The 13,781-nt window shown below is 42.7% G+C and overlaps 1 long non-coding RNA gene across 1 annotated transcript in view; it reads left to right on the plus strand.

The window, feature by feature from the left end:
• LOC310750802 overlaps positions 1–11,582 on the plus strand; it is a 375,302-nt gene extending 363,720 nt beyond the window's left edge. The window contains exon 3 of the long non-coding RNA XR_014542289.1: positions 11,496–11,582. This is a non-coding gene — a long non-coding RNA (uncharacterized lncRNA). The remainder of the gene's footprint in view (positions 1–11,495) is intronic.
• The last annotated feature ends 2,199 nt before the right edge of the window (positions 11,583–13,781 follow it).

Consider the following 13,781-nt stretch of genomic DNA (forward strand, 5'->3'; position numbering starts at 1 on the left):
CTGTTAACTCTTTCTCTTCTAGTGTTTCTTCTGCTAGCTGTTCCCCATCCAGTATTTCCCAGCTTCTGCCTTCTGAACTATGTCCCTCTGCAAACCACTGTTCCAGATCTATGCTGTTCCAAATCTCCTGCTCCTGGGAAGATTCAGGATCAGGAGGAGGGGGTGGCTCCCACCATTCCTCCTCAGTGCAGCCCTCCTCAGCACGGTCCCTGACCTAAAGGAGATCCAGGGTGGTGTAGTGGTTAGAGTGTAGGTGTAGGACTAGGACCTGGGAGACTCAGGATTCAAATCCCCACTCAACCATGAAGTTCCCTGGGTGACCTTGGGCCTGTTACTGCCTCTCAGCCCAACCTACCTCATGAGGGTGTTGTGAGGATAACATGGGGAGCAGAACTATGTAAGATGCATTTGTGGGCAAAGGTGTAGGCACAGGTCAGCCCAGCCACTGTGAGAGGATGGGAAGAACAGGGCTGGCTGGCTCCTTGGGTGGTGGACATTGGGGGGTGTCCTGCATTGCGCCCTCTGTGAAAAGGGCAGAAGTGGCAGAAGGTGAATAGCCATGAACCTGGTGAGTACCGGTAACTTTTGTTTTTCTTTCAAAAAGGCTCTGCCTAAACCCCTCTAAAAACAGTCTTAAGCATCAGTGTGAACCACCCAGAAGATGTGAAACACCATCGCTCTGGCCTGACAAACCATCTACCAACAGAGCCTCCATCCTGTTGGAATCAAGCCTCAGTCAGGCTTTCTTCTTCTTCTTCTAAAGCACTCATATCCATAAAAGCAAAATCTATTTGAGCTGTTTTCAAATATCTCTCCTCTTGCCTTAATGGATTTTAATTTCTCTTCCCCCCACCCATCCACCAAATAATTTGCCTAAATCTGTGTCTTACTATCCAACAAAGTAACACAAAAGATAGAGGTCCTGGGTTATTTTAGATACTTTTTTAAAAAACATACACTTACATTTAATTAAAAGTATCTGCATCGGAGTGAGATTAATTAATTCTCCATCCACCCTAGAGTCCTCTCTTTGTGTTAGCTTAAATGAGGTTTTAAATGTTGTCTCCACGTCGTATCTCCAGACAACACTCTAGCAGGTACTGTACGAGCGAGATTCATTTAGTCAGAAAATGAAACACACTCTGCTAGCCTCAGCCTTGGCTCCTGGTAAGCAGGGAAGGAGGAGGAATCTGGAGGCTGAATGAATCCTTTGCATAGGCCTTCACTGCAGAAGATTTTAGTTAGATACCCACATATGAACCATTGTTTCTGAGAAGATATGTCAAACAACAGGCCACAAAAGATGATGCTTTTAGAGCTAATTGACAAATTACAAATGGGGCCCAAATGCCACACATCCAGGACTTCTTAAATAACTCAAATATGAAGCTACTTGATTTTCAAATTGTGTATGTACACAGTTTGCCAACAATATCAACCTCTTTACTAGAGAACAACTAAAAAGTATCCAATGGAACAAGTTTATTTTCCTTTCCTTTCAAAGGGATTCATGAGGGAACCTATTTTTATAAGCCCATTAGCCTAATATATGTCCTAGAAACAGAACATATTGTTATTTTTTAAAAAAACCAAATTCCTAAGCAAATAGAGGGACAAGCCATGCTTAAGAAGAATCAGCATGGCTTCTACAAAGGTAAGTTCTGCCTCACCAGCCATTTAAAATGATTTGAGAATATTCAATAATGGAGAAGAGGTGAACTGGTATGTTCACTGATTCCTGAGACTTTCAAAGGCCTCTTGAGAAAGTCATTCAAGGGGCCTAAGTAAAAAACAGTCATGGGCCTCTTATTTATCTGAAAGCAGGGGATAGAAACAAATAGAAAGAAAACACTATCATTCCCAAAAGACCTGTATGGGAACTAGTGCTATTTAGCACCCTTAAAATGCTGTAGAATCAAGGATGAGTAGTGAGGTGCCTACCAAAATATTCCAGATGGAGAAATTCAAAGTAGGGTGTGAGGAACTCCAGATAGATCTCTCAAAACAGGGTACTTCAAAGGCAACAAAAAGTGGATGTACATGCACATACTTTCTCATTTTTTGCGCGTTAGGGCAACCCTAACACCACCACCGCAAAAAAATCCTTCATTTCACTTATGCACTAATGGGGTCTGAACTGGCTGTGGTCGTGGGACAAAGGAAATGTCATACCAGGAAATCCTACAGTTTTCTTTTCCAAAGTTAAAGTTTCTAAAGGTTGGATTGATTTTCAGATGCACTCTGTCTGAACTGCTTCTGACTCCATGATGTTGCTACCTGGGCGGAATACAAGTGACAAGTCACAGGGCGCCCAGATGAGCATAGGAAGCTGTCTGATATTGAGCCAGACCATTGGGTCCGTCTACACTGTGTTTTCGACACTGACTGGCAGTGGCTTTACCAGGTTTTAGACAGGGGACTTTCCCAGCCTAACCCAGAGATGCTGGGGATTGAACCGGGGACCTTCTGCTTGCAAGGCAGACACTAGAGCACTGAGCTATGGCCCTTCTCCTCCCAGGACCATGCCTGATCTGGCCCCCAACCCATAAGAAGACCTTCAAGATGTGCTTTAAATAAAACAATGGCCAAGGGCTGAGTAGTTAGTACTTGTTCCTTTTCAATATATATTCAGACAGCTCAGTTGGCTAGAGCATGGTGCTGATAATGCCAAGGTTGCAGGTTTGATCCCTGTATGGGACAGCTGCATATTCCTGCATTACAAGGCATTGGACAATATGGTCCTCAGGGTCCCTTCCAACTCTATAATCTATGATTCTATGAGTATTTTTATTTTTAATCTGATTTTCATGTCTTTGCTATTTTATTTTTTGTGGTCATTTGGAGGCACTTGAGTGCAAAAATGTGATGATGATATTATTATTATTAAATGCAGGATAAAGTAGGGGGAGGTATATGCAACCCATAGGCATGTTGCATATACTTTTCTACAAGGACATGTTTGCAATAACAAAAATTGTGTCATAACCCCCATGATAGAGGAAAGGGTTGCGGGGAGGTGTTGTGATACAAGACGACCACAGAATACCACCAGATTCCTCCGGGCTAATCAGATGGAGCTTCCTCCAAGCCACCAGCTTCATTCTATCATGCCTCTTGCATTGCGCTCTCTGATCTACCAATCGCCCCACCGCTATGCTTGCACACATCAGACTCCTCTAGCATAAGATTAATTGATAGGGGATCAGGAGATTTCTCCTCCAGAACAATGGGCCTTTTAGCAAGTACTAATAGGATGCCAATTAGGCTATTTACATTTTGAGTTAGAATATGAAGCCTGAAGGAGATTCCCCCAAGGTGTATGATTGAGGGTAATCTTGCTTGCAAGGAAAGGGCAAGGCAGAATTCCTAGGACACTGGATGCAAAGCTCCCATTATTACCTGGGGGTAATAATGCCTACAATGGGAAAGCTAAGTGAAGGAGGTGGCAGACACACAAAATAACCCCAGGTCTACCTTCTCAATTCGAGATGGAGGCCAGCGTGCCAGTGACCCTTGACCTTTTATAATGGGAGCTTGCCAGAGCTGGAATCTAACAACATCTAGACGGCACCACAGTGACTACCCCTGCAATAAGGTGGAGCAGCTTCAAGCTTCACCTGAATATTGAGGTACCCCCTAAGAGGGCAAGGTTATTAGAGCTGGGTGGGGTCACTTCCCCTGTGTCAGATTCAGATAATGCACAAGCCACCCCACTTGAAGGGGAGCCCACAGCACCCCCTTCTAACCTGCCTGAGGACATGACTCTCCCATCAGCATCTGAAGAGGACTCCCCTGCAGCCTTTCCTGCTCCACAAATATGCATTAGCCAATGACTGAATCATAGACAATGTGGGCCCATTAAAGATGGCCGCCAGCTCTAATAAAGAGGTGGAGCCACTGGAAGGTCAAGCCTTGCCAGCCTTCTTAAACTTCCCAGTGATTCTGGTCCCTGGTTGATGGAACATCCTTCCTAACTCAGCCACAGGGAGCTGTCCAGATCTCCCTTCCTGTACACTGAATGTGGCCCTGATAACGATTAGTGCTTCCTCTGCTGGCTGCAATCCCCAGCAGAACGTGGGTGGCTTTAGATGAATTCATGGAGAAGAAGGCTATCAATGGCTATTAGCTAAGGTGTCTGTGTGCTCCCTTCCATGGTCAGAGGCAATAACACTTGTTGGAAACTTCAGGAGAGGAGAGTGCTCTCATGCCTGTGTCCTGCTTGTGGGTTTCCCCACAGGCATTTGGTTGGATGGATGCTGGACTAGGTGGGCTATTAGCCTGATGCAGCAGACTCTTCTCATGTTCTTATGCAAAACAAGGCAAGTGGTAGCCTGCAAGGTTGAACTGCAGAAGGTCGCAAGCTCTGCTTAGACAAGGATGACAGCCTGGCTCAGAAAGACCTTGAAGAAGAGACACTGGCCACAGCTGATGCCACCAGACTAGATGGAGCAATGGTTTGACTCAGCCAGAGGCAGCAGAAAAGACTCTGCTGCCTTTAGCAATGCTGCCACCATTGAGCTGGAAGGAGATTCATGGCCCACCAGCTCTGACCCAGCTGCATCTCCAGCTTCCCTTCTACTCTGCTTACCTAACCTTGGTAAGTAGGGAATTAGATGTGAGGCATTTCCAGGAGAGGGATGGAAATGTGGCTGCATTTAAGAGACACCATAAAAAATACATCAGGCTTACAATAAACCTCGCCATAAAGGCACAGGCTAGGGAGCTTATGTTTCATTTACTGTGAAGCCAGAATAACTACCAAGAACAACGACCTATCCCTGCCTCGCTCCACACCACTCAGTCCAGTTTCTGCCTCTGCGGCATGGTGTAAAGGCAAAATTGTCGGAACTGCTCAAGGGCCAAGGTACCTAGGCTTCATTCAGCCTGGAGCTGAGTGTCCGTCAGTTGGCTTTGGAGCTATGGTGGGTGTCAGGAGGACTAGCCTCAGATTCACGGCCTTCTTCACAGGAGGCAGCCACAGTTCCAGACTTCCGTAGAATCTCATGCACCCCGAGAATCCACTTGCCCTCAGCCTTGATGTAAAATTGCAAGCAATAAAACTCAGATATAATGAAATTTAAAAATGCACTGGTTAGCCAAACTCTTTGCTAAGTAAGGAACGCCACATGAATCATCCCTGCACTGCAGAGGGTTGGACTAGATGATCTAGAGCAGTGGTTCTCAACCTGTGGGTCCCCAGATGTTGTTGGACTACAACTCCCATCATCCCTGAGCTCTGGCCTTGCTAGCTATGGGTGATGGGAGTTGTAGTCCAACAACATCTGGGGACCCACGGGTTGAGAAAGGCTGATCTAGAGGGTCCCTTTCCCCTCTTCCATTCTATGATTTCTAACAGAATGTCCAAGGCTTGTTCAATCTGTCAGACCACTGACTCCCATCAACCCCAGTCAGCACAGCCAGTGTGTGTCAGAGTCCAAGGTTGTATCCAATACTAGCCCTGCTCAGAGTAGACCCAGTGGTCCATCTTGTTCAATCCCCTCGGACTGGCAGTGGACTTCCAAGGGCTCAGGTAGACCAAGATTTCTCTCAGCCCTTCTACATGACGTGACATGAATCAATCCTGGGACTTTCAGCATGCCAAGTAGGTGCTCTGCCTCCCAGTCATGGACTTTGGTGCCTAGCAATACCTTCACAATTGCTTGGCTCTGATTCTTTTCCTCCTTGTTGTTCTGCATCTTTTTCACCACACTTCTCCTCTCCTTCAATGCATATACACTCCAAGTGGGGTGGTGGCAGCTGGAGCAGCGCTGCTGCTGCTCAGGCATGACCCAGAAGCTGACCTTTCCTCATGGCCTCACCTGAACACACAGCCAGGGGTTGGGTCTCCTTGCTCTGGCTATTCAGCCCATCAGCAGCAGGTCTCCTCAAGGTCCGAGGGTGTTTAAACCAACACATTTGCATCCAGCTTCTTGCAGGCGGCTCAGATCTCACCTGCAATTCCTATGACAAATCCTTATCAAAACCGCCAATGGCAAGTCCACGGTGACTTTGTTCAGTCTTATTAGCTCTGCACAGATTAGCTCTCAGCAGCGCTTAGCCCATTTATACAGATTTCTGATAAATGTTTTGACTGATTTTCCCGACTCTGGAAAGACACACAGAGAAACTCCCTAGCTCTTCCAAGGATGCGATTACATTGAAAGGTATGAAATATTCATTACATTCTCTCTCTTTCAGCAGTGCAGCCTCCTAGAAATCCACCTTAGCCACATTCCCAGAGGGGCAAAGCTTAGGAAAAGGGGGTTTTTTTGGAGGGGGAGGGAAGGTTACTTTAAAAAGCACACAGATTTACAAATGTGTCTTTGCAAATAGCATGAGCTATTGCATATTGTTGACATCACATTTTCTCTCTTTTATATTATTGTGAAATGAAGCTGATGGTGCAGAAATGCACAGGGCAGGGCAGCAAGATCACAAACCTTAAAAGAAAGAGGGGATTGTGGTCTTTGGGGCATTCTGGGGCAGCACACATTAAACTATGGGACTCACTACAGCAGGAGGCAATGATGGAGAGCAACTTGGGTGGCTTTAAAAGAGGACTGGGCAAATTCACAGAGGAGAAAACTATCGGGGCTGCTAGCCATGATGGCTATGTTCTGCCTACTGTCGGAGGCAGTAATGCTTGTGAATACCAGTTTCTGGAATCCATTAGAGGAAAGAGTGCTCTTGCGCTCAGATCCTGCTTGCATGTTTCCTACAGGCAACCTGGTTGGCCACTGTGAGAGCATGATGCTCGACTAGATGTGCCATGGCCTGATCCAGCAAGGCTCTGCTTGAGTTCTTATGGGGTTGACTTGTGGGACAGTAAGATGAAAGCAGCCTGAAAGGAGGTCGCTATTGGGAGACTTTGGATTGGATGTGTGAACTATATAGGCAGATCAGTGTGTGTATGTCTCTGTCGTTCACTCACTCACTCTCACACACACATATACATAATTGACTGGGGTATGGTCAGACGCTTTGCTGTAACTCACCCTGGGGACCTTAGAGTAAGGGGCGGGTAATAAATTAAAACAACAAACAAGAACACTGCCACAAATCTGGGTCTGCCTTGGCCAGCAACTTGAGAGTCAGCTACTGAAGCCAGAGCAATAATACTTTGAGACTGTTGTGAGCCCTTTCAGATCACAGCTGGTGAACAAGGCTTAGAAAGAGACTTCATCTACTCCATACCTAAGAAACTCGGTTGTGTTCTGCCAACTGTTTAACAGAGTAATGTCTGTGTTCTTCAGGAGCTGTCCTAGGTCCTGCAGGGCCTGATTCTCTCAGGTGGCTGCTTGATGCCTGCATCCTGCCATTTCTCACACATTGCCCCAAAGCTATGCTCAACACCCCCCTCCTGCTTTGCCTTTCCTTGCCTCTCCTTGGCTTAAGGATTCAAGCCTTCCACTCTCAAAATCTTCCTCTCGTTTCTTGGTGACAGGCAAAATTATGAGGCTTCCGGAGGCGGCGCCAGCGGCAATGGTGGTCTCCTTCTAGTCTGGAGGGAGAAGCTCCGCGGAAATCGGGTCTGTCCGCTACGGCGAAGCGGAGACCCTTTCAAAAATCACAGGCAGGAGAAGCCTGTGAACGTGGGACTCGGCGGGCACCTATAGCGCCCCCCGGATTTGCGAAGGAACCCCGCAAGGGGCTCCGGAGCGTAACGGGAGCTTGGCGCGGTGCTGAGAGTCAATTGCTCTTTCCGTGGGGTGAAGCCGCACAGCTGTTGCCGGAGAGCGCTGACCTTTTTCCTGTGATAATTCGGCTGCTAAACAACTACCCGTGAGTAGGTGAAGCTTAAGATCTGGGACTGAAAGGAGAAAAAAGGGATTGATTCAGCACTGAAGCGGGAAGGTGTAAACAGGAAGTCCGCCTTCCTTTCTGTATACAGATCAAAGCAAAGACTCTCTGAGCTAATACCTGGAAAGCGGTGCTTCAAAGCTCCAAATCTGAACATCAAAGTAAAAGAACTCCCTCCCCAGGTTGCGGGGGGGGAGGAGGGGAAAGTGACTTTTTTGCCTGCAAAAGAAAGGAAAAGGGAATAGAGACTACCACCTAATTCCTGGGAACGGACTGCAAGGATCGTTAGAATTGTTGCACTGAGAGTCGCACTACTTATGGACAATGTAACTTTCTAATGGTTAACTCTGCAAAGGAGATATTTGTTAAAGGTCTTCTCTGGATTTGAAACTGTTGCCTGCTTTGCTGAGGGGGACTTTGGAAAGTTGGAAAAGACATTTTATTGTAACATTAGTGACTGTTACAGTGTCCCCCTAGAGGAACATTGAAACTATACACCCAGCTGGGGGATTTTTCCACTCTTAACTTTTAACTCTGGGGAATTTCCATTGCAAGCTTTTACCGTGGGATTGACCTTGACTCATAGACAAAGGGTGATGAATGAAAAAACAACAAGATCCGGCAAGGTTAGAGTGCAGCAGCCTAGTGCAGCATCCCAGCAGCGTAGATCATCTGTTCCTGGCCCTCCTGTGACACAGGGGGAAGATACTGCACAAGCTGGGTTAAAAGGAATGGCCTCAGAAGAGGGATTCACTTCGGTACTAAGCAAAATTTATGAAAAATTGGAAAGCCTAAGTAAACAAGTTACTGAACAAACAACTAAAATTGACCAGAATACTGTTAGCATTAATAGCTTGGGACAGAAGGTGAATTCCAATACAGAATCTATTGAAAAATTGTTGCAAGAATCTGCCTCTAATCAAAAGACAGCTGAGGAAGCAAAAGAAAAAGCAGCGGCAGTAGAGGAAGAAATAAAACCGATGCGCAAACAGCTCGGGGACCATCAGTCGCTTCTGTCTATGATTGAACTGAGGGAGAAACAGACTAATTTGAGGATCAGAGCGGTACCGGAATTTGAAAAAGATAACCTATGTGACTACCTTGAGCAGGAATTTGCAAAATTTTGGGATCTGGATGCTAATCAAGACTTCAAGATAGTGAGTGCTTTCAGACTTGGAAGAGGAGGGAGAAAGAACAGGGTGAGAGACTGTTTGGTCACCCTCCGAACGAAATATTTACTGGATCTTATAACTAACTACGGAGACTTGGTGGCCCTGCTGAGAAGAAACAGAATTGTTTTTAGGTGGGAATTCCCCCAGGGCCTATCCTTTACATTTAAAGGGAAAAAATTTAAAATAAGATCAGTGGAAGACAAGGGAAAATTTCTGAGAGACCACGAAGAAGACCTGCAGAAAGAAGCTTTAGAAGAGTTAAGAGCCTTAAAACCAGGAGTATTAGACATAGCACCACCATCTTTGGGATTGGACAAACCAGCAAAAGTGATACCACCATCAGAACAAGAGGAATCACTGGGAGCAGTTGGAGGAAAGTAGAATAATTACACAATGTCTCTACAATTGCTAAGTTGGAACATTCATGGATTTAATTCCCCGGAGAAGAGGAGGAAAGTTTTTTATTTATTGAAAAAGGAACAGTTGGACTTAATTTGTTTACAGGAAACACATGTGATAAGGCTACACAGGAAAGTATTGATTAATAAAAGATTGGGTCAAGAGTTTATTTCATCGGATAAGGTCAAAAAGAGAGGAGTTGTAATTTATGCCAAAGAGAGCCTATCACCGAAATTTGTTTTTAAAGATGATCAAGGAAGATTTGTGGCAATTGAAATTCAATCACAAGGAGAAAAAATTTTAATAGTAGGACTTTATGCACCAAATGAGGGGAAATCTGAATTTTTTAAGAAATTGCATGAGACATTGTTAGACTACATGGATTACAACATCATCATGATGGGAGATATGAATGGAGTGGTATCTACAAATATGGACAAGTCGCAGAGACAGATTGTAACTAAAGATGGCAGACTACCAAAAACTTTTTTTGAACTGACTGACAATATGAACTTGATTGATATTTGGAGAATTAAGAACCCCTTAGGAAGAGAGGGAACATTCTTCTCTGAAGCCAAAATGACATGGACTAGAATTGACCAAATATGGATAACTAGAGGACTGGCACCTAAGACTCGAAAAGTGGAAATTTGCCCAAAAACTTGCTCCGACCATAATGCTGTGAAAATGGAGATGAAACTAACACCAAGCGGCTCCTTCAGATGGAGGATGAATGACACCTTATTTAGAGATCAAGAGGTTGTTAAGAAGGCCCAAAAAACCTTGAGAGACTATTTTGAGATAAATTTGAATACTAGTATTGAAAAAAGAATAATCTGGGACGCAAGTAAAGCAGTTATGAGGGGGTTTCTGATCCAACAGAATACAATAAAGAAGAGAGCCCAAAATGGAAAAAAAGATAAAATTTTGGAAAAAATAAAAGAGGGTGAGAAGAAACTAAGAGCGAAACCAAAGTCACAAGAGATTCTGAGAGACATAAAGTTATATCAAGTGCAATATATGAAGATGATAAACCAGGAAATTGAATGGAAAATTAAACAAATGAGACAAAAGACATTTGAATCGGCTAATAAATGTGGAAAATTGTTAGCTTGGCAAATGAAAAAAAGACAAAAGCTCAATACTATCACTAATTTGGAAGTGGAAGGAAAGAACATTCAGAATCCAGTGGAGATTAGAAAATGCTTCCAGAGGTATTTTAAACAGTTATATACACAAGGGCCACAGAAAGAGTTTGATATAGACCAATTTTTAAAAACAAATGGATTACAAAAAATCTCTCAGGAAAACAAGATAATGCTGAACCATAAAATTACAGAACAGGAGGTAGAAGGTGCCATTCAGAATATGCAGTTGGGTAAATCTCCAGGGCCAGATGGTTTAACCTAAAAATATTATAGATCTTTGAAGGATTGGTTAATTCAGCCACTAAAGGAGGTCTGTAATGAAATTTTGGAGGGGAAAAAAGCGCCAGAGTCGTGGAAGGAAGCTTATATTACACTTATACCGAAAACTGAGTCGGAAAAGACACAACTTAAGAACTACCGCCCCATATCCCTGCTCAATGTGGATTATAAAATATTTGCTGATATTTTGGCTAATAGATTAAAAAAAGTATTAGTGGAAGAGATACATAAGGACCAAGCTGGCTTTCTCCCAGGTAGGCACTTGTCTGACAACACGAGGAACATAATTAACATTTTGGAGAAGTTGCAAGTGAATATTAATACTAAAGCAGTTTTAATTTTTATAGATGCGGAGAAAGCCTTTGATAATATTTTTTTTAATTTCATGAAGAAAAATCTTCGGGGGATGGGGGTGGGTCAAGGGTTTGAAAATGGTATAAGTGCAATTTATTCAGAACAAAAGGCTAAGCTAATAGTCAATAATGTGATGACAGAGGAATTTAAGATAGAGAAAGGTACACGACAAGGCTGCCCAATTTCCCCATTGCTTTTTATTTCGGTCCTGGAGGTTTTGCTAAATATGATTAGAAGGGACCGTCTGATTAAACAATACAAATTGAAAGCTTTTGCAGATGACCTAGTTTTGACGTTACAGAAGCCAGAATCTAGTACGAAAAGAGTATTAGAACTGATTCAGGAATTTGGTCATGTGGCAGGATTTAAGCTGAACAAGTCAAAAACTAAAGTTCTTGAGAAAAATTTAACACCGATTGAGAAAGAGAGGTTTCAGAAGGAGACAGGTTTAACATTAGTTAAGAAAGTAAAATATATGGGGGTTAATATGACTGCTAAGAACTTAAATTTATTTAAAGATAACTATGAGAAATGTTGGACAGAAGTGAAAAAAGATTTAGAAATATGGTCAAATTTGAAGCTTTCCTTGTTGGGTCGAATTGCAGCTATAAAGATGAATGTATTGCCAAAAATGTTATTTCTGTTTCAATCATTGCAAATTTTGGACAAAATGGACTGTTTCAAGAAGTGGCAGAGAGACATTTCTAGATTTGTCTGGCAGGGCAAGAAGCCTAGAATAAAATTTAAAATATTAACTGATGCAAAGGAAAGAGGCGGATTTGCCCTGCCAGACCTTAAACTTTACTATGAATCAGCAGCATTCTGCTGGTTGAAAGACTGGCTGCTTCTTGAGAACACAGCCATTTTGGATTTGGAAGGTTTTAATAATGTTTTTGGGTGGCATGCATATTTGTGGTACGACAAGGTTAAAGCACATAAAGCACTTAAAAACCATATTGTCAGGAAAACATTGTTCAATGTCTGGATAAGATACAAAGACTTATTGGAAAATAAAACCCCAAGGTTGCTGTCACCAATGGAAGCGAAGGCTCAGAAAACGCTCAATATGGAGGCCAAATGGCCGAAATATTGGGAAATATTGGAACAAGAAGGAGAGAAATTGAAATTGCAGAGTTTTGAGAAATTAAAAGATAAAGTGCGAGACTGGCTTCATTACTATCAAATAAGAGAGGCCTATAATTTGGACAAAAAAATTGGCTTCCAGGTGGAAAAATCAAAATTGGAAACAGAACTGTTAGATCCCAAAACTAAGATACTTTCAAGAATGTATAACTTGCTGTTAAAATGGAACACGCAGGATAAAACGGTTAAATCTGCAATGATTAAATGGGCACAAGATATTGGTTATAACATTATGTTTGCTGACTGGGAACAGTTGTGGACCACCGGTATGAAATTTACGGCATGTAATGCCTTAAGAGAGGATATTATGAAAATGATATATAGGTGGTACATGACACCAGTCAAGCTTGCAAAAATATATCATTTGCCTGATAATAAATGTTGGAAATGTAAAGAAAATGAAGGTACATTCTTTCACCTTTGGTGGACATGCCCAAAGATTAAGGCTTTCTGGGAGATGATCTATAATGAAATGAAAAAGGTATTTAAATATACCTTCCTGAAGAAACCAGAGGCCTTCCTCCTGGGCATAGTCAGCCAATTGGTGCCAAAGAAGGACAGAACTTTCTTTATGTATGCAACAACAGCAGCAAGAATACTCAAAGTATTGGAAGACACAAGATTTACCCACCCTGGAAGAGTGGCAGATGAAGGTGATGGTCTATATGGAACTGGCGGAAATGACTGGCAGAATCCGAGACCAGGGAGAAGAGTTGGTGGAAGAAGATTGGAAGAAATTTAAAGACTATCTACAGAAACACTGTAAAATTTATGAATGTTAAAATGATGATTGGATTGAATAGGGGGTACTAGCAACAAAGTTAATAAGAATATGCAAAAATGGATTGATAACGGATGAAAATATAGAGTTATAATATGTTAGATATAGAGTTAAGATAAATGAAAGAGGGTAAGGATTTGCTGATTTGATTATGTAAATGGGAATACAAAAAGGGGAGGTGTGAGGAGGTCAAGGAAACAAGCTAATGAGTTTAAAGATACAAAAAAATGGATTTGTGTTTTTTTTTTACCTATTCGCTTTTTGCATTTTGTATTTTTATTTTTATTTTTTATTTTTTATGTATTTTTGTATGTTTTTTCTTATCTCTTTCTTTCTATATGTTCTCTTTTTATTCTGTAAACTTTTGTTTTTTGTAAAATCTCAATAAATATTTTATAAAAAAAAAAGACAGGCAAAATTATGTAAATGGAGAAGCACTCTACCCTGACCCCACAACAATGGATTGCAATCTTCTTGTCCTCCTTGGATACAGGATGAAAATTTGCTGATGTCCCTTTCATGCAACCATTTAGTCCCTGCCAGATTTATCTTCCTGCTATTAGCCTTCAGAGTGCTGATTTGTTTGGCTGTCATTTGGACAAATGTTGATGGGCAGAAGCAAGAAGGTTCCCCCCCTCCCCTCCCATTTTGCCAACCCGAGCTAAATGCATCAAGAGGAAAGGGGAGGAAGGACAAATGACTGAC

Source organism: Podarcis filfolensis, assembly GCF_964270895.1.
Source record: "Podarcis filfolensis genome assembly, chromosome: 15".
In the NCBI taxonomy this organism is placed as follows: Eukaryota; Metazoa; Chordata; class Lepidosauria; order Squamata; family Lacertidae; genus Podarcis; species Podarcis filfolensis.